Here is a 20,179-nt window from a genome sequence, read left to right on the forward strand (position 1 = left end):
ACACAGCAAGAAAAACTGTTGTTTTAAACCGCTGCAGCTCCATTGATTTTAGCAGAGCCATAGTTCTTTTTAATAACATGAGAAGAGGCAGGCAATACACTGTTTTGTGTTCCACATGTCTACGCCCGTGCTTGTCCATATGAGTAGAAAATCACCCTATTTTTTCCTACTGGCATGTCTGAATCCTTCCTGATACTGTCTGAGTTCTGCTACACTCCCATCTCTCTTTCATATATAATGCAGTGGTGCTCAGTGATGCTTCAGAAAGCTTTGAATCCATTTTAATAATTAAAATAGCTTTTTATTTAAATTTCTAAAGAAATATCTTCTGGTGCATTTCTACATGTTTTTTCAGCCTTCTGGATTTGTGGGCCTCTTTCACCCAATGTATTTTAAAAGGTATTTTAAAATCTTTTTTAATCAATCCTGCTGTTTTGCTTGTCTGGTTTGTTTGTCCTACATAATTACATAATTACGTTTTATTCTCTGTATTCTTTCTGGTTTAACATGTAAATTTAGAGACTCTTAATGGAGTTGAAAAATGTGGTGGATTTTAAAGCTTTCTTCCCATTTTTCTTGGTAGCTTCTTGTTTTTGTAAGCCTTATACACGTCAGGTTCTCCTTGATTTCCATTAAAGTTCTGCCTTTAGGACTGAACTCTTGTTTACTTAAATCCTCCAAGTGCTCCTTTCTGAACTGAAAACCTTTACACTGCTTTATTACATGAACTCCTTCTTTACTCTGTTGGATACAAGCATCCAGTAGTCACTATTTTCAGGTTTATCTATCTTTCTTTTTTTTTTCTGGTTTCTTTTCTATCTGTAAACATTACTATAGACTGAGGACATCTTAGCTGCTAACTTTGGTAGTTGTTTCATGAATCCTAAAGTTAACTTCAAAAGGATTTAGACATTTGTTTTGGTACATATATCAGTATACCCTAGAAATATAACAACCTAGCATGTTAGCCCAGGAATATTTTATACTTTTCCTTTTGAATGTTTTGATTATGCTTTCCTTTTCTATTTGTATCCCAACTATAACCTGTTGAGATAGCAAATATTTCCTGGACCATAAGACCACATGGCTTGTTTTTTCTGTCTTAACCTCGAATGCAGTGCTCAGATTGAAATGATGACTGCTTAGAAGGGAGATTAAAGGACTGCCATGAAGCTACCCAAGGACAGGGAATCTGTGTTCTTCTGTAGGGAAATTCTAGCTATAGTTACAGATTCTGGTTACACAGTTGCCATCCTAACAAAGGATTTATATGTATTCACTGGTAAAAATCTATCATATTTATGTATATACCTATGACTGAGTGGGATCAGCTGAAAATGGAAAACGTTCAGATTATATATGTATGTGTGCAGTAGGGAATGGAACTTGTCTTAAAGAATTTAAAAAATTAAACATGTTTTTCTTTTTTCTTTTTTAAAAAAACTTATTCTGATTAAAACATATTGGACTGTAATAATAATGGACTTAAATACTAAAGCAGCATCTTCATTGATTTATATCCCTCTGGCATAGCTCAATCTACAAAACGTCAACAAACAGAATGTAAATTTTCTCCCTAATGCACAATCCCTTCATGCCACCACAGACTCTGAGAGATTCCTTGTTATTACTTTTGATCTCTTTGGGTCTTGATATTACAAAATCCCTCTGTAAACTGAGCTGCACATTTCATCTGTAGAAAAAACACTTAAGTTGACTTTATATTTTTTTCCACCTTCAGAATTCTTTGTTTCTGTCCATATGAAGCTAAATTTCTCAGGGAAAGAGGGATTGAAGCCTCAGTAGAATGGGAAACAGGGAGGAAAATCCCCTGTTGTCTACTGGGTATGAAAAAGATTCATAAGCATTTCATTGGAAGTGTTATCTAACCTCAGATACTTCTGTGCTGCCTTATATGTAATCCAATATTTTTCATTTGGAGTCCAAGTGCATCTAATTACTTTTACAGAAATGTAAAATAAATCTGCATATAAATTATAGATTAGGAATGAGGATACTCTGGTAAGTAATTCCATATAGTTCAACTACTTTTTTTGTTTCTATTACATTATTGGTTTAAGTTTGAAGCAATAAAATCCTTTTTTAAACTTTTAGAATTACTTGCATCATTCCTTATTTCTTCTTTCTGAAGCCTCCCTGTATGAAAGGTTATTTATCGTGGCATTAGCACTTGCTAAAGCTTAATAGGAAAAATTCTTGTAAGCGTCACCATGGTATCTGTCACAGTTGCAAGTAGTAATTTTGTTTCCAAAATCTGCCATCTCCTTTTTTTTCCAGAAAAGATACCCTGCTGATATGAAAATTGCCTGTGCTCTACTCAAATGGACAGTGAAAAAACACCCAGTGCCAATGTTTTTCATAGACAAACCTGGTGAAATTCTTTATCTAGGTGAATTTTTACCTTATTCAGGTGAAATTACTTATGTCAGCAATTAATTTGGCCCCAGATTGTTCTAAAAAGCATTTCAAAAGTTAACAATATGAGTCTCACTGTACCGGGAAATAGTGCTGACTTTTCCATGTCACTTCAGGGTCACAGTATTGCCAGTTTTTGATTTTAATGGAGTCTCATGATATTTGTTGTTGTTGGTTTTTTTTTTTTTTTTTTCCCCTTGAAGTCCCAGATTCTGGGGCCATAGCTCATATTTCATTTTTAAAAGCACAGGTTTATAGCTCTCATGGTACCTCAGAAACCCTTGATAACTTGACTCTAGTGCACCTTGTGGTCTCAGAAACACAGACTTAAATAAAAGAAACAAGCATTCATGAGACTGCTAAAAATATAATGGTTTTTTTGGCCAGTATTATTCCTTGGAAACTGTAGTAGAGATAATTTGTGACTTTTGAATGCATGCAGTTAGCTGTGCAGAGTGCAGTAAAGCATGCCTCTGACTGGTGTGTGCTCAAAGCTCAGTGAAGCCCCACTCACATACTCTTCTGAGTAGCACCTTTTCAACTGGGGAGAGGGCACTTTGACCATACAGGCTTGGGCAAAAAACAGACTGAGATCAAACCAGAGATATCCTCCAGCTTGTCTTGGTGACTACTGACAACCTATGTGTGACTTCATCTCTGCGATAACAAGATAGGACTAATATTATTTGCCCTTGGCAAGGCTGTTTTGAACATTGACTTATTGTTTGAAGTGTGTTTGATTACCATGAAGGGGTGGAAGGCAGAGGCACGTTGAAACTGGTGGGCAAAGTATGTGTTGAGAGAGAAGGAGATACTGTTATTTACCCTTCATAAAATTTTGGGTATATTTATCTTTTTCCGATAGTTCTAGATACACAGGAATATATTTATGCAATATGTGTATTTTATGTATTTCATACATACCCTTATATATTTACAATTAATTTCTTTGTAGTTAGTTGAATCGCTCATCCCTTTTTCTCTTAGGCATGCCCAGCACAGCGTATTGAGGGTCAATGTAAACTCTGCTCATGTCTTGAGGTGGCCAAAATCTGGGTGCCATGGTCCAAGGGGGATGGGGCTGTGGCACAGCATGGATGGGTTCAGGAGACAAGGTAGGGTGAGCACGGATGGGTTCAGGAAACAAGGTAGGGGTGCAGATGGAATGCTTTATTGAGGCGTGCACCGGATTTTTTATCAGTTCAGATGGGGAAAGTGCCAGAACATGGGGTGGAGCATGAGACAGACAAACGGGGGAACAAATTGGGATAGGGACACAGGCAAAGGGGGAGGAACGTGGGAGGAACTGGGGAAGGAAAGGGCAAATGGAGGCTGTCTCCTCTCTGCAGCTTCTCCAGCCAATCAGCAGGGAAGCAGGGAACTGGACAAGCCTGGGCATGCCCGGGAGATACAAATTCTGGGGAAACATACAATGTGTATATACATAATAACTGTAAAGTCTGTATCATAAAGTCTTTTCAAACGCTGTACATATTTTTCCACTTCTGAAATTGTTCCCATTCTGATTCCTGGTCCTTCACATCTCACCCTTTCTTGTTTGTTTGATGCACGGCTAGAAAATATCTGTTGTGATAGTCCTCTTACAGCATGCTGTGACACAAGAAATAGTTAATAACAATACAAACAGAGAAAGCAAAATTTCAAAGCAAGTTAAAAAGTGTTTATTTAAATGGGCCTGGGGGAGGACAGATCTGGATCTTCCAAATCAGTTTGGACAGCTGTATCTGCTCAGTGACTCCCCCCTAAAAAATTGTTTCTAGCCCGAGATGCTACTGCTCCATGGTGTCTAAAAGCCCAGTGATAGTGCTCTTCTGTGGACTACGAGATCCTGAAAAGTAAACAGAACATGTTAGAAATGGTCTTTCTGCTTGTACAGTTGTCGTCCAATTGACTTGGAGTTCATAGCTGACTGTGAGCTCCTCATCTCGTGACATGAGATTCATTAGAGAAGTTGTGGAGATCATCTTTGCCACTGGAGAACAGTCCTTTACTTCTACAGGTGGAAGGGAGACAAAAATACAAATAAAAATGTTATGTTTGTTAACTTCAGTTAGCAATGTTGGTAATACTGTAATTCCTTTCTCATGTGCTGTTAGGTGTGAGATGACCAGATAGGTTTCATTTGGGTCTAATTCAGGGTCAGGGTCAGGTGGTGTGGGCACAACTTGCATAATTTGTTTATCTGATTTAAGTTGAACTGTAGGGAATGGTAGATTTAACACAATCCATTCTAATTACTGTGGTTTCCTGGCACCTGTTGAAAGGACAGGCTGCACAGGATGGAATGCAGTTGAGGGGGTGTTTGTGTCATCACGCCACCCCTGGCGCTTGCTGCCTCGTTTCCTGACAGCTCACAGGTGCACTGTCTGAGGTCTGGCAGTGAATTAAAAGTCACTTTTCTCTTTAAGTCAGGTGACTTTTTCGGGGGTAGCAGCTCTCCATAGATATTAATGAGGGACCCGCAATCCTTAGTCCAGTGTCTGCCTTTGCCACATCGCTTGCATGGTGTGCTGGTTTAAGAGTTAACCAGCAGGGGAAATGAACTCAACTCAAAGGAGAGATTATAAGTCAGAATAACAATTTACTAAAATAATACAGTAAGTACAATCATACAAACAAACAATTGGTCATAACCCACAAAACCCAAATGTATAACCCAGTACCCTGGGGCATGAACAGCGTGGTGTTCCTTGGGCCCCGCTTGAGTCCAAAGTAAAGGGAGAGGGGAAGAACCTGCTGGTGGGAGAGCTGTTGCAGTCTGGTCAAAAGTGGTGATTGCAGTGAGATGCTGGGGGGAGAGCTGTTGCAGTCTGGTCAAAGTGGTGACTGGAGTCCAGTATAGGGTGGTGGTCCAAGTCTGTTTGAGAGCGATGAGCCGCAGTCCTTCTCTGGATCCCACAGAGTGGTTCAAAATGTTCCAAGACTCCAAGATTATATATCCTGCAGTTCAGGCAGAAATGCTCAGCACTTCCCTCAGGGCGGGGAGTTCCACAAAGGGTGTGAGGACAGGAGCATCCTCCTATCTCACAGGCCTCTTAACACCTAGTTTATAGCCTGAGGAGTCAGGCTCTATGGGCAGATGGTGTAAATGGTTCATTGATAACAGTTTCTGGGAAATGGCATGGAAGGCTATAGAATACACAGTTTTGGGTTACACCCATACCCTGATGAACTGGTCTCAGTTGTCCTAACTAGGACATTATCCACCCCTTATTCTATGCCATCCATGTCATGCCCAAATTAACCCCCTTTAAAAAACTATATCCCTTTAAAACTATATACATCTATATATATATATATATATATACAATGAAACATTACAGACCATTCTCACTCAAAATTAGGTCCCCTTGTGGTACACAACGTGTCTCCCCATCTTTTTGCATTACCCACCAGGTGGAACCAGGTCCTTGAGCAAAAACAATCCCTCGGATGGGTTTGCCTTTGCTTGAGGTGGGACTAATCCAAACAGTCTTCCCTAACATTCCTCTCATATGTACCACGGGGACTTTATCTCCATCTACAGTATGCAAAAGTTCTGACTGGGCAGGGCCAGCTCGATTGATGGAGCCTCGGGTGTTGACCAACCAGGTGGCCTTTGCTAAATGCAGCTCCCAGTGTTTGAGAGTCTCCCCACACAGTGCCTTCAGGGTGGTTTTCAGCAGTCCGTTGCACCGCTCAACTTTTCCAGCAGCTGGTGCATGGTAGGGGATATGATACACCCACTCAATGCCGTGCTCTTTGGCCCAGGTGTCTACGAGGCCATTCTTGAAATGGGTCCCATTATCAGACTCAATTCTCTCCGGGGTGCCGTGTCGCCACAGGACTTGTTTTTCAAGGCCCAGGATGGTATTCCGGGCAGTGGCATGAGGCACGGGGTATGTCTCCAACCATCCAGTACTCCCTTCTACCATGGTCAGTACGTAGTGCTTGCCTTGGCGGGTTTTGGGGAGCGTGATGTAGTCAACTTGCCAGGCTTCCCCATACCTGTACTTTGACCACCGTCCACCATACCATAGAGGCTTCACCCGCTTGGCCTGCTTGATGGCAGCACACGTCTCGCAGTCATGGATGACCTGTGAGACAATGTCCTTGGTTAAGTCCACCCCTCGGTCACGAGCCCATCTGTATGTTGCATCTCTCCCCTGGTGACCGGAGGCATCATGGGCCCATCGAGCCAGAAATAATTCTCCTTTGTGCTGCCAATCCAGATCTACCTGAGACACTTTAATCCTGGCAGCTCGGTCCGCCTGCTCGTTGTTACGATGCTCCTCATTAGCCCGTTTCTTGCCTACATGAGCGTCTACGTGACGGACCTTCACACTCAGCTTCTCTACCCGGCCAGCGATGTCCTGCCACATCTCCGCCGCCCAGATGGGTTTCCCTTGGCGCTGCCAGTTGGCCTTTTTCCATCGCTCCAGCCATCCCCACAGAGCATTGGCCACCATCCATGAGTCAGTGTAGAGATAGAGTCTTGGCCACTTCTCTCGTTCAGCTATATCCAAAGCCAACTGAACGGCTTTAAGCTCTGCAAACTGACTTGACCCACCTTGTCCTTCAGTCGCTTCTGCAACCCGCCGTGTGGGACTCCATACAGCTGCCTTCCATTTTCGGTTTGTCCCTACAATGCGGCAGGAGCCATCCGTGAAGAACACATATCGCCTTTCATCTGCTGGTAGCTTGTCATATGGTGGGGCCTCCTCAGCCCGTGTCACCTTCTCCTCCTCTTCTTCAGAGGATAGTCCGAAACTCTCACCTTCGGGCCAATTGGTGATAATTTCCAGAATCCCAGGGCGATTAGGGTTTCCTATCCGGGTTCGCTGCGTGATCAGAGCGATCCACTTACTCCACGTGGCATCGGTGGCGTGATGTGTGGAAGGAACTCTTCCCTTGAACATCCAGCCCAGCACTGGTAGTCGGGGTGCCAGGAGGAGCTGCGCTTCGGTGCCGATTACTTCTGAGGCAGCTCGAACTCCTTCATAGGCAGCCAGGATCTCTTTCTCAGTTGGTGTATAACTGGCTTCAGATCCTTTGTATCCCCGACTCCAGAATCCCAGCGGTCGTCCTCGGGTCTCCCCAGGCACTTTCTGCCAGAGGCTCCAAGAAGGGCCATTCTCCCCGGCTGCGGTGTAGAGCACGTTCTTCACGTCCTGTCCTGTCCTTACTGGCCCAAGGGCTACCGCATGGGCAATCTCCTGTTTAATTTGTTCAAAGGCTTGTTGTTGTTCGGGGCCCCACTGGAAATCATTTTTCTTCCGTGTCACAAGGTAGAGTGAAGCCAGGTAACACCTGAAACATGAATTTAGTAAAGCAATGTAAGGATTAGAGAGAGTTAAGCACAAATGCAAGCTTTCAGCAAAAGCACATAGGGCTCAGTATTAGGAAATAGCGGAGACAATAAATCCACCAGGATACGGGACACCCTGACATAGAAGAACATAAACCTGAACAGAAAATGCTAGCACACACAAAAAAGGACATATGGAAGAAAACAAAGAGAGATAAGAAAAGGGATAAGCCAAGAAATCAGGGACTTCTGCCAGACACTGGGAATCCCTGCCAAATGCACGAGGAAACTACCCAAATTAGGGAAGGTTCAAAAGTTTAAGAGGAGGATGATGGTGAGGACAGCAGGTTCATGATGAAGGAAGAACGGAACGACCACCAAAGTTCTCCCCAAATTGAAGACCACGCCTCTAACTCCGCCTCAACTCCGCCTGTTATGAATATTAAAAGTAGATGTTGCAATGTAATGAATATTCATAATATGTGATGTAATTGCTTAGCAAAAAGTGTATAAAAGCTCAAATTGTAAGTTCCTCGGGGAAGCGGTTTGTCCAGGGCGACCTGGCCGCTTCCCGGCCGTGAAAATAAATACCTCCTGCTTATAGACTGAAAACTCTGTCTCTGAGCAGTCTCTTTACGCCTTCTTTGGGGCATAAATTTGGCATCAAGAGAGGGCTTACAATCTGACTATACTCGGGGATATGCATCCTCCAAAAGCCCACAGCGCCTAGGAAAGCCTGTGTTTCCTTCTTGCTGGTTGGTGGGGACATGGCTGCTATTTTGTTAATCACCTCCATGGGAATTAGGCGGCGTCCATCTTGCCACTTCACTCCTAGGAACTGAATTTCCTGAGCAGGTCCCTTGACCTTACTCCGTTTAATGGCAAAACCGGCTCTTAGGAGAATCTGGATTATCTTCTCTCCTTTCTCGAAGACTTCGCCCGCCGTGTTCCCCCATACAATGATGTCGTCAATGTACTGTAGGTGCTCTGGAGCCTCACCCTTTTCCAGTGCAGTCTGGATCAGTCCATGGCAAATGCTGGGACTGTGTTTCCACCCCTGAGGCAGTCGATTCCAGGTGTACTGCACACCTCTCCAAGTGAAAGCAAATTGTGGCCTGCACTCCGCTGCCAAAGGAATGGAGAAAAAGGCATTGGCAATGTCAATGGTGGCATACCACTTGGCTTCCTTGGACTGCCAGCTCGTACTGGAGCTCCAGCATGTCCGGCACAGCAGCACTCAGGGGTGGTGTGACTTCATTGAGTCCACGGTAATCCACCGTCAGCCTCCACTCTCCGCTGGACTTACGCACTGGCCATATAGGGCTATTAAAGGGTGAGCGAGTCTTGCTGACCACCCCCTGGGTCTCCAGTTCACAGATCATCTTATGTATAGGGGTCACAGAGTCTCGGTCGGTGCGGTATTGCCGACGGTGCACTGTTGCTGTGGCTATCGGTACCAATTGTTCTTCAACCTTCAGCAGTCCCACAGCAGAGGGGTCCTCTGAGAGACCAGGCAAGGTGTTCAACTGTCTAATTTCCTCCGTCTCCACAGCAGCTATGCCAAAAGCCCAACGAAGTCCTTTTGGGTCTTTGAAATACCCACTCCTCAGGTAATCTATGCCAAGGATGCACGGGGCCTCTGGGCCAGTCACGATGGGGTGTCTGTGCCATTCCTTCCCAGTCAGGCTCACTTCAGCTTCCAGTACAGTCAGCTGTTGGGATCCCCCTGTCACCCCAGAAATGGAGATGGATTCTGCCCCTACATATCTTGATGGCATTAAAGTGCATTGTGCGCCGGTGTCCACTAAGGCCTTATACCTTTGTGGCTCTGATGTGCCAGGCCACCGAATCCACACTGTCCAATAGACTCGATTGTCCCTCTCCTCTACCTGGCTAGAGGCAGGGCACCCCTAGTCCTGGTCATGGTACTCATTGTGCTCTTCTTGTGGGTATGACCTGGAGGTCCCTTCAAGAGGATCAGACGTATCATCATTCCTGTACCGTCTGGAGTCTTGCCCACGAGAGACTGGAGCAGCGTTTACCCTTGAAGAGTTCCTTGTGGTACTTGTTCCTCTTTTCAGTTCACGTACCCGGGCTGCTAAGGAAGGGGTGGGTTTCCCATCCCACTTCCTCATATCTTCTCCGTGCTCACGGAGGTAAAACCATAGATCGCCACGTGGAGTGTACCTTCTCTCCTTAGCTGGGGGACGCTGGCTCCTAATAGCAGAGACTCTTGTTTGTCCTGGTGAGATATGGAAGATCCCTTCCTTAATTTCCTCTCTTAGCTTCTGGTGTCCCTCTTCAATTTTCTCTTCCAGGCTTCTGACGTGTTCAGCCAGTTTGGTTTCCACAGATGAGACGTGGGCTCGTAATGGGGCGGTGACAGTGTCTTCATACATCCTGAGTTTACTAACCAATGCTCCCACCTTGTCCTCTCCCTCCCTCCATTGCAGCGTTGCTAAGTAGCGGGAATACATTTCTGGCCCGAGTCGTGCAAACTTTAACCACATCTGGGAGGTGCACTGTACGCCATCTGGACTTTTAGGGAATCTTTCATCGTCTGAAAAGATTATCTCCAGTACAGCTAACTCCCTTAAGCACCGGATACCTTGTTCCATCGTGTTCCACTGTCCTTGCTGTACGTGGAGGTCCTCCTTGCAAAGGTATCTCTCCCTCACACTGCACAACAGTCGCCGCCAGAGGCTGAGAGTTTCCTGCCTCCTTCCAATCCCCTGATCAATGACTACATCTCGAGACAGGGACCCCAGCTGTCTGGCTTCACTCCCATCTAGGATTGTATCGTTAGCTGCGGCATCCCAGATTCGGAGCAGCCAGGTCAGAATGGACTCGTTCGCCTGTCGTGTGAACTCTCTCCGGAGCTCGCGTAGCTCACCCAGGGATAGGGACCGAGTGATTATTTCTGGCTCTGTCTCCTCCAGTGGATGTGAAGGTCCTGCCTCTTCGTCATCATTTGCTATACGGACTGATTTAGTCTTTGATTTCCTTTTCTGGACAGGGGCGACTGCTATTGGTTTTGGTTGTTCTTCTGGCTCCTCGATGGTTTGTGTGGACACGGTGCCGGTTGGTTTATTTCTTTCTCCCTCTGACTCAGCTGTGGTTTGGGTGGACGTGGTGCCTGCGGATTTGGTCCTTCTCTCCTCCCCCTGACAGTGCTGTACCATGTCAAGTAGTGTCCGGTAGGCAGTGGCCAGGGCCCAGCAGGTTGCTGTGAGCTGGCCATCTCTGGAGCTGCCAGAGCATTTTTCCTTCACCAGTCTTATCATGCTAACAGGATCCTGCAGTTGTTCAGGGGTGAATTTCCAGATCATTGGAGGAGAAAACTTCTCCAAATACTGGCTGATGTCCTCCCACTTCCCGTGCCACTCAGCATTATCTGCTCCCAGGGCAGGTGTCCAGACAACCTCCCTAGAAGGCCCTGTTCTGACCCTAAACATGGTGTACACAGTACAGAGCAGACAGAGCAACACTAACAATAACATTATGCTGTCCTTAACATCAAAAGGGAACTCAATATTTTCAAAAACTGTTGTAGCAGGTCTGAAGGGGAAGAAGGAGGTGAGAGGCTGGAAACAACCATCCCCCCCTGTTCCCCCAAAGGGCTGGGTACGATTTTTAATGAGGCCCCAGAGGTAGCAACCCAAACCAGGACAGGCAAACAGGACTGAATACACATTTACAATGAAACTCATTGCTTCTGATGTTAGAATGACATAAACATAATATACTAATAAAGCAATTTGGATCCCTTTCCCTGGTCTTAAAGAGAGCATCAAAACAGGCAAATAGTGCCCCATCTGTGGAAATATGAACAGGCTCAAATACAACATCCATGTGAATGCATCAAACAACATGGTGATCAGGGAGTTTCTATATCCAAATAGACAAATGCTTAAAGTGAAATTGTGATTCTGACTTCTCTCTCTCTGCCCCACGTTGGGCGCCAAAAATGTGCTGGTTTAAGAGTTAACCAGCAGGGGAAATGAACTCAACTCAAAGGAGAGATTATAAGTCAGAATAACAATTTACTAAAATAATACAGTAAGTACAATCATGCAAACAAACAATTGGTCTTAACCCACAAAACCCAAATGTATAACCCAGTACCCTGGGGCATGAACAACGTGGTGTTCCTTGGTGGAAGCTTGACAAAAAACAAAAAAAATGTGAGTGCTTAACTGGGCTAGCTGTGTTGGGTCACTGTAATGATTTTGCATGTGCTGTTAGGTGTGAGATGACCAGAAGGTGGTGATTGGGGTATTAGGGTCAGGGGTGGTGGTCCAAGTCTGTTTGAGAGCGATGAGCCGCAGTCCTTCTCTGGATCCCACAGAGTGGTTCAAAATGTTCCAAGACTCCAAGATTATATATGTGCAGTTCAGGCAGGGATGCTCAGTGCTTCCCTCAGGGCGGGGAGTTCCACAAAGGGTGTGAGGACAGGAGCATCCTCCTATCTCACAGGCCTCTTAACACCTAGTTTGTAGCCTGAGGAGTCAGGCTCTATGGGCAGATGGTGTAAATGGTTCATTGATAACAGTTTCTGGGAAATGGCATGGAAGGCTATAGAATACACAGTTTTGGGTTACACCCATACCCTGATGAACTGGTCTCAGTTGTCCTAACTAGGACACATGGTGTCTTTGGAAGCTCCGGTTTTGTGGTTAGCTGAGGGCAGTTCTTTTTTATATGTCCTGTCTCACCACAGTGAAAACAGGTTTGTGGACCAGCTAAGGCTTCAGCTATTAGCCTTGCTTTATGAGAATTAGACCCCACATTCTTACAAGCTTCCATCATCTCCAGAAGTGTGGGATCTTTTAGCATTTTTAAGGCTTGTTGGCAATCCTCGTTAGCTTTTTCAACCACAAGCTTATTAAACAGAATGTCTTGCCTTTCTTTCTGCTGGACTTGACGTGCTATAGCTTCCTTTAGTCTGGTTATAAAGTCCACAAAAGGTTCTTTTGGGCCCTGATGAATTAGGGTGAATGAAAGTGTTTGGACATATGAATCAGCAACCTTTTTAGGGCTTCCATTGCTAGCTCTTTTGTAATGTCCAGATATTTTAAATCCACAAGAGCCTGATCTTGTCGGCTGGCATAGTTGTCCTCTCCATACAACATGTCAATGGCATTGTTTATTGGAATACCACACCTTTCCATCTTTTCATTAACATATTTAACTATAAGCCATTTCCAATCTGCTTCCTGGTCCTTCACATCTGGGTGATTGGGGGAGTGTGTTGCAGCATGCTGATGACGAGTACCTGGCTGGAGGCCCCTCTGAAGGTGTGGGTCCCACCTACAGCTCTGATGCAATTCCCACCATGATGCAGAGGTGTATGATGGGTATCAGGGCCATAGCTGGGGTAAGGATTGATAGCTAACCCAGCTCCTGCTGGGTATAGATAAGTCAGCAAAGACAGAAGATAAAAAAAAGAGGATTTTAAAACAACAAAGGCCAATTTGCATGTCTATCTTACTTGGGTTGCTGCCAAGTGCTGACAGAGGTACTAAATAGCCTTCCTGTTCACTTTCAGCTCTAATGGCTGCGGTTAGAGCTGTAACCTCTGTCTGTCTGTGTCCCTTCATGGCTAGGCTTCGCGAACGAAGATTTGGGGAAGGCTCTACCCACGTTTGTTACAAACGCGCTGATGGCTAAAGAGGCCAATATGAGATAGACATATCCGGTTGCAAAAGGCACAGCAGAAAGACTCCTTAGGTAGTATATTCTGCAAGGCACGATTCTTTCTGCATTGTCTTTTCTCCTCAAGAGCGAACCTGCGTGCTTTCTCAAAAGCATCATCAACATTAAAGATAGTGTGTCTCCAGACCTCCTGATTGGAGGCCAGAGTAGACCAGTTATGTTGATCAGTGTGGCCAAGGCTGAGATATTGCTTCATGGAGTCCTTGCATCTCCTCTTCGGGGCTCCTCTCTTGTGGCAGCTGGTGGCAAGTTCACCATAAAGCAAGATCTTAGGGAGGCGGTGGTCCTTCATCCTTGAGACGTGCCCTGCCCAACTCAGCTGTGTTCTCAGCAACATGGCCTCAATACTTGTGACTGCTGCTTGTTCTAGAACAGATGTATTAGTCACATAATCTGACCAGTGAATGTTAACGATTGTACGGAGGCAGCGCTGATGGAAGCGTTCTAAGAGCTGCAGATGGTGACTGTAGATGACCCATGATTTGGATCCATATAAGAGAGTAGACAGCACTATGGCTCTGTAAACACTGATCTTTGTACTTTTCTTCAGGTGTTTATTTCGCCAAACTCTTTTATAAAGCCTTCCGAAGGCACTGTATGCCTTTGCTAACCTGTTGTCTATCTCTCTGTCAATCTTACCATCCGAGGAGATGAGGCTACCCAGGTAATTAAACTGCTGGACTGATTTGAGCTCTGATTGGCCAATGGTGATGTGGGGATGATGGGGGACTTCCTGAGGTGCCGGTTGATAGAGAACTTCTGTCTTCTTTAAGCTGACTTCCAGCCCAAAAAGCTCAGCAGTGTCTGCAAAGCAGGATGTTAAATGCTGCAGGGCTGCTTCTGTGTGAGCAATGAGGGCGGCATCATCAGCATAAAGCAGCTCCCGGACAAGATGGTTTAAGGTCTTGGTGTGGGCCTTCAGTCGCGTTAGGTTGAATAGGCTTCCATCAGTACGGTATCGAATGTAAATACCATCCTGACCATCGAGGTCTGCCGTGGCCCTTTGGAGCATCATGCTGAAAAAGACTGTGAATAGGGTTGGTGCAAGAACGCAGCCTTGTCTCACACCATTAGTTACTAGAAAGGGCTCAGAAAGTGCATCACCATATCTGACTTGGCCGTGCTGATCCTCATGAAGTGAGATGATCATTTTAAGGAACTTGGGGGGACATCCTAAACGTTCCAAAATCTGCCATAGACCTTTTCTGCTCACAGTATCGAAAGCCTTGGTGAGATCAACAAAGGTTACATAGAGACCTTTGTTCTGTTCCCTACACTTCTCTTGCAGTTGTCTGAGAACAAATACCATGTCTGTGGTGCTCCTGTTGGTTCTGAAACCACTTTGGCTTTCAGGTAGAAGTTCTTCTGCTATAGCGGGTATTAGTCTGTTCAAAAAATTCGGTAATTTGAACAGTCTATCTCCTTTCTTCTTATACAAAGTGATGATGACTGCATCACAAAGGTCTGATGGTAGTTCGCCTAGTTCCCAGCAGTGCACCACAAACTCATGAAATTTAGCATGGAGTGCTTGGCCTCCATGTTTCCAGACTTCGGGTGGAATTCCATCACACCCAGCTGCCTTGCCAATTTTCACCTGCTGTATGGCCTTGAGGGTTTCTCCTAAAGTGGGGGCAATATCCAATTCATTCTTCACCGGTAGTTGTGTGATGGACTGAATAGCTGAGTCTTGGACTTCATGGCTAGTACTGAAAAGGGTCCGAAAGTGTTCAGACCAACGATTCAGAATGGAGGTTTTATCTGTCAGAGGTGTCTGACCATCTGCGCTGAGTAGAGGGCTTTGGACCTGGTATGTAGGCCCGTATGCTGTTTTCAAGGCCTCATAGAGTCCTCTGTGATCACCTGTATCTATGCATAATTGAGTTTTTTCAGCTAGATTGATCCACCACTTGTTTGGGATGTCGCAGAGTTTCTGTTGGAGCTTGCTGCATGCAAGACGAAAGGCTGTTTTTCTTATGTGACAGGATGGCAGTGCAAGGTGTGCTTGGTGAGCAGATATCTTCTCCCTCAACAATTCCTGGATCTCTTGATTGTTTTCATCAAACCAGTCCTTGCTCTTCTGGAAGGAGAACCCTAAGGATTCTTCAGAGGATTGCAGGATGCTGTTTTTAATATGGTGCCAAATTGTTTCAGGAGAGGCATGTATAGAATCTATGGAATGGTTTTCAAGCCTAGTTTGAAGATATGCCTGGAATCTGTCTCTCACTGTGGCTGATTGGAGATTGTTAACTTGGAGTCTCCTCCTTGGGATACTGCCCCTTTTGGGTTTGAACTTAAGTTTAAAGTTAAGTTTACAGCACACAAGCCGATGGTCTGTTTGGCATTCTGCACTGGGCATCACGCGGGTATGGTGGACATCGCAGACATCTCTGTCGCACCAAGACAAAATCGATGAGGTGCCAATGCTTAGATCTAGGATGCACCCAGGTTGTCTTCAGACTATTTTTCTGCTGAAAGATAGTATTAGTGATGGTGAGCTGTTGCTCCGCACAGAATTCTAGCACAAGTCGACCATTATTGTTGCAATTTCCAACACCATGCTTGCCTAATACTCCTTTCTAGGCTTCAAAGTTCTTTCCTACTCTGGTGTTGAAATCACCAAGGATAATGATCTTACCATCTGCAGGAACCTTTTGGGTAAGGCGGCACAGGTTGGTGTAAAATTTGTCTTTTTCGGCAGGGTCAGCTTGGAGAGTTGGGGCATATATACTAAAGAGGACAACGTGTTGCTTGTTGTGTAGTGGAAGGTGTAGGGAGATAATGCAGTCAGAGTGACCTGTCAGCAGATTTTCGAGTCGCTGTCAGCCCTAATGGCTGTGGTTAGAGCTGTAACCTCTGTCTGTCTGTGTCCCTTACTTGCCTGGGAAAAACCTATCCCCCTCTGCAGATAGAATTGTATTTTATTGCAGGAATCTTTTATCATTTCCTCTTCCTGCATTTGTAAATCTCCCATGTGTTTGTCAAGAGGTATCATGTCTGAGGTTGTTTCTTGGCTTTCCTCATTGTTTCCCAATTTCTATGTTGATTTTACACACCTTTCTCCAGTAAGCCATACCAAGTTAACTTGGTATTTGGGAATTAACACAGAGCAGCTCCATTTCTGCCACAGCCTGTTTCAACATTACAAATAGTCTTTGGGTTTTTGGTGAATACTCATTCCATTTTTTACAGCGTTGAGTGAAAAAAGACCCACTTTAACAATCAAGGCATTATTTTATGATAAGCAAAATAACATTTTACAAAGTAAAGGCATGGTTGTGAGAAGCTTTGAAACAGAATTTTTGAACCTCTCAAAAATGCATGACTTCTTTTCTTACACTGTGAAATATTTGGACAAGGGTTTTACTGCAGCGATTCCTACTCGGTAGTTTTGTGAGACTGTGATAGTGCAGGAATCAGAAGCAGGTATGACGGGGGAAATCCTAGTCTGGTTAGAAAGCTGCCAAGGACTTAAACTAAGCCAGGGCTTTGCCTGAAGTTTCTGCACAGCAGAAAGCCTGCTATAGGAGGAGTGGAGAGCAATCTGATGTAGTCTCCTTTCAACCAGTACTGGAAGTCAGCTTGTCTAACTTAAGCTGCCTGGAAGTCCAGTATCTACTCTAAACCAGTTTTCCAGGCTACCCTTATAATTAATAGGAGGAGATAAGCTCCAGAGGGCAATTCATGCTGCTTTTCTGAGACACCTGCTTTAGCACTGGATAAATCAGTCTCCTCAGTGTTTTTCATTCTTTGCTGACTACAGGTGGATGCCAGACAAGTAGCTTAGACTAGACATTTCCAGTTAGGGAGGTGAATAGTTTGCTTGTTAGCTGCATGGTTTCGTGCCTGTGGAGTGTGAGTACCAGTTCCTGGAGGATTCCTGCTCTCTTCCTCCTTGTGATTAAAAAGGGAATCGATGTTCGGAAGTGAATTTGCCCCTTACTGTTTTCAAAATACAATCCTCAACTGTGTAGCAGGGTTGGTGTGGAGTAGAACACAAATTAGACTGCAGACGTAAAACACAGATGCAACAGCTTGTAACCAGGAGTGTCTCTTGAGGTGGTCACCATGCTCCTCTCAGGCACTGTGACTATTACAGTATTGAACTTCAGCCCACAGGATCAGACTGCTGCCTGCTGCTAGCCAAGGAGCAGACACAAACATAACATCCATGTAAAACACAGTCTATACGACCTGGGTGAAATCAAGAACGAGCAGGAGTGACTGTCATGTAACTTGTGCATGGGATGCATAGACACATAGTGAAGATGAGTTTTTGATAGCTGGATCAATTTTCTGTAAGCCATGCAGTCCTCATGCATTACTGCATTGTGGTGCAGTGGCATGTGTAGATGTTCATTGCTCCACACCTTGTTATTTACAGCAGAAGAACTAAAGGAGAAGAGGACTCGCAATAGCTGTCTAAACCCTTGTAAATGGCAAGGGGGCAGAGGGAGAGTCTGCAAATGACAGAGAGAGATAGTTCTTGAGTTTGACAGGCTAAAGAAAAGTTAAAAAACAACCAACCAAACAAGCCTCTAAGTAATGTTTGTCTAACTATTTTCAAAGATGGCATTTTGAGCTTTATGTTGCTTTAGTCAGTATGTGTTTTAGCAGAGAAACAACAGGAATCGCGTTGAGCTCATCTCAAACACACATAAAATATTTTCTTTTCTTTTCTTTTATCTCCTCTTTAAGATACAGCTCAGGAGAACTATGTTCCAAGTGACAGCATCTTTGACAACCTGTACTTTTTTGTTCTACCTTTTGTTCTTCTTCCTGTGAAAAGCCATGCGATGAAGATTGCTGGAGAACATTGATACCGTCCCTACTTAGGTAAAAAAAAACCAAGAAGAAGTAACTGTATACTTCCCAGAGGGTCAGACTGAGCCTTTAACTGCAACATCAATTGAAGGGCTCTGTATCTCTGAAGCAGCCCGGGGCAGGATGTATCCTTGCCAGTATGTATCAAAATGAAGTAGTAGAGCATTGAACAGAATTCTTCGCTCTACTGCTAACAAAATTCCTCACAATAAGCTAATAAGTCTATGCAGCACCATGGAAATGCCATAGACTGAGTTTTCTGAATGTGCTTCCTCCCTTTGTGCCAGCAAATGCTGCTCTGATGCTTGGAGAGAGACAGATTTTGAAAATGTAGGCACTATTTCTTAACCTCAAAGTTACTGATTTCTTGAATTGGAACATCACCTTTTTATTTTAAGAATTTCAAACTTAGGGTTTTTGCATTAACTGCACCTTTCTTGAACTTGGGCCAAAGACAGCAAGCACTTACGAATGTATTAAACTTTAGTCATGACTAATGATAAGCCCAAACAAAACTAGTTTTTGAGAGGCTTTTCTACAACCCTTTATCTCTTGTAGTAGAGGCTTTCACAAGAATAATGAATTTTCTTCACAGAATCCTAGTGAGATAAAGCAATGTTATTATCCCATTGTACAGCTGGGAGAAATGATGATATGGAAATGAAGTGCTTTTCTTAAAGTCTTATTTTCAGTTAAAAAAGAGGTTACTATTCCAAAAAATGTCATTGTATTATTTTAATTTAATTGATCTTTCTGTCCCAAAGACTTTTTCTGCGTATCCATACACAAAGCAAGCGGTGCTCTTAGGTTGCTAGTGATCATTTATGATGACAGACCTCTGCTGGGAAATGACTAAAAACTCTTTTATAATGTGAGCCTTGTGTATGTAAGTGCATGTGTGCTTGTTTGAGAGCATGTTTTAGAGTTTAGAGACACTGCACTAAAGTTTAAATCCTCTAGGTCTCCCAGCAGGGCAGAAGTTTCCAAGAATGCTGGAAATCAGAAATAGAAATCAGAAGAGACTGTAGAGAAGGAGTGTAGAAACACACACTCTGTATTTTCAAAGCAAGGTCATTGTTCATTAATATTGCTATGGAGAACTTAGCTATACACAGAGTTCTTCACAAGCTTTACTTATCAAGGTGCTTGGTACTCCAAATCATCGCCTGCTCGTACAGCAACATGACTAGTCCTGCACTTACACAGCTGGGAGAGTCGGCCGAGATATGAAGACGACTTCAGATTCCTGTTGTTTTACTGTTTGGAAGTAGCATGACATTCTTTGAGAGCTGTATCCCACTGACTGCAGAAGTTCAGAGGCAAGCTGTTTGGAGTAGTTGGAGCAGAATTCAATTGATTTCAATTATAAACTGGAAAACACGATGAGGGGCACACCCTCCACCTGGCATCTGCTGCAAAAATCCACCCATTATTATCAAACTTGGTGTTCTCTCCAGATTACAAATCAAGTCTGCGGAAAAAGTATCTCCTTACATAAAAGCAAGGTCCGTCCCAACCAAATTTCAAAACTCTTCTAACTTCATGGGCAGGAAAGGGATAATGAGAGATGAAGACCTAGGTGGAAATTAGAGGCACATGAGCCCCGTACAGAAAGCAGAAGACACAATGGTCTCTGATGTACTGGAAGCAGAGTAATAAAGAGAGCCACAGAGGCACTGGAATTGGAGAAGATGGAGGAGGTGAATGGAGACATGGGAGGAGAATGGGGTATTTTGGTGCACAGGGTGACTATAGAAGCAGAAAAAAAGCTATTACTCACCAGAATGAAAGAATTACAGATCCTTGATATACAGGAAGGAGGGCTGCACGTCCCTAAAACAAAGGAAAAGGGTAAATAGCACACAGAAGGAAGGTGAAGGTGAAGGAGATCTCTCCAGT

General features: G+C 44.3%; 1 long non-coding RNA gene across 1 annotated transcript in view; it reads left to right on the top strand.

Moving 5' to 3' along the window:
• The window catches only part of LOC120323575, a 35,258-nt gene extending 17,000 nt beyond the window's left edge, over positions 1–18,258 (top strand). The window contains exon 3 of the long non-coding RNA XR_005564188.1: positions 18,155–18,258. This is a non-coding gene — a long non-coding RNA (uncharacterized LOC120323575). The remainder of the gene's footprint in view (positions 1–18,154) is intronic.
• Positions 18,259–20,179: the final 1,921 nt, after the last annotated feature.

This window comes from Pipra filicauda, unplaced genomic scaffold, assembly GCF_003945595.2.
Source record: "Pipra filicauda isolate LSUMZ 115617 unplaced genomic scaffold, ASM394559v2 scaffold28_size6257848_pilon, whole genome shotgun sequence".
Lineage (NCBI taxonomy): Eukaryota > Metazoa > Chordata > Aves > Passeriformes > Pipridae > Pipra > Pipra filicauda.